Here is a 1,559-nt window from a genome sequence, read left to right as displayed (position 1 = left end):
AAGCAGCGCACTTGATCGGCACCGAACCCACCACCTTAAACATTCAATCCCTCCACAACCAGTAAACAGTGGCTGCAGTGTGTACCATCTCCATATGCACTGCAGCAACTCGCCAAGTATCCTTCAACAGCACCTTCCTAACTCGTGACCACTACCACCTCGAAGGACAAGGGCAGCAGATGCATGGGAACTCACTACCTGCAGGTTCCCCTCCAAGTCACTCACCATCCTGACTTGGAACGATATCGCCATTTATTCACTGTTGTTGGGTCTCAATCCTGGAACTCCCTCCCCAACGGCAGTGTGGGTGTTCCTGCACCATATGGACTGCATCAGTTCAAGAAGGCAGCTCTCCACCACCTTCTCAACGGCAATAGGACTGGGTAATAAATGTTCGCCTTATCAGCGATACTCACACCCAAGAATGAATAAAAACCACATCACTCTCCACAGATTCCCCACAATCTGGGCTTGGACATTTACTTCAGGAGCACAGACCTTTATATCACTGCAACATGAGTTCCAATCTTCATATTCTGTTCACTTTTCACATTATTTTCTACCAGTCCACGAGCTTTTATTAATTCAGTATTCGGGTCTCTGCTCCTCAACCGTTTCTAACATCTCACCTCTTCCAAAAAAACACTCTGATCTATCGTCGGTAGTCGATGACCCCTCATTTTAAACTCCATCTGCCAAAGCATTGCTCACTCACTTAATCTATCAAGAAGATTTGAAAATAAATTTCTTGCCAAAGGATAATTTTCTGCATCTGCTCCCTCGCCATTTGATTTTCCCATTTGTCTTTCACTTGGTGCAAATCCAGAGAAAGTAATGATGGAAGGAAGGAGGGGAGGAAAAATCCTGCTCCGTTTCGTGATCCCGATTTGATCTTCATTCCAGTGCAGTTTGGGTGAAGAATTCCAATTGTCTGTCTCAATTTTAATAAAGTATAACCAATTCTGGAATCACTGTCAAGATACTGACAAGAACAGGTTTCGAGGCTGACTTTGCACAGCAGCTCACCCAACATAAATAATACACTAAACAACTCATAAACTAGCAACGAGGATGGGATTCGAACCCACGTGTGCAATGCACAATGGATTAGCAGTCCATCGCCTTAACCTCTCGGCCACCTTGTCAGTTGCAGACACATAGCTGTCACCTTCAGCACAGCTTCTGGCTGTGCAGCCAGCTGTGGAATGATGGAAATATATCTTCTGCAAGTAAATGAAGTTGGGAATGGAGCAGTGTGAAACATTTCCAGACCATGTCCAACACGTTTCTACTCAGTGTGAGAACCCACCACGGAAAGACTGGAACATACAATCATTTCATCACATCATGATTAACATCACTCAGACACCTGAACCATTAGGTCACTGATGAAGTCATGATGACCGAATTTCTCATGAAATGAAAACTGAACTAACTGACTGGAAGAATTGCTTTAACCCCACATGATCAGCGAGGCACAGCATCAGGCCGACTTGTCGGGTGGTGTAAACAGATATCACTGCTTCTGATCTTCACCAGAACAGAGAGTGAGATGTAAC

The 1,559-nt window shown here is 44.8% G+C and overlaps 1 non-coding gene across 1 annotated transcript; it reads right to left on the bottom strand.

The window, feature by feature from the left end:
- Nucleotides 1–1,063: 1,063 nt before the first annotated feature.
- Nucleotides 1,064–1,145, bottom strand: trnas-gcu (transfer RNA serine (anticodon GCU)). The gene has a single exon. It is a non-coding gene; the product is annotated as a tRNA-Ser (tRNA).
- Nucleotides 1,146–1,559: the final 414 nt, after the last annotated feature.

Source organism: Heterodontus francisci, unplaced genomic scaffold (assembly GCF_036365525.1).
Source record: "Heterodontus francisci isolate sHetFra1 unplaced genomic scaffold, sHetFra1.hap1 HAP1_SCAFFOLD_286, whole genome shotgun sequence".
Taxonomy (NCBI): Eukaryota; Metazoa; Chordata; class Chondrichthyes; order Heterodontiformes; family Heterodontidae; genus Heterodontus; species Heterodontus francisci.
The sequence above is the reverse complement of the archived record's forward strand: the minus strand, read 5'-3'. Positions and strand labels throughout refer to the sequence as shown.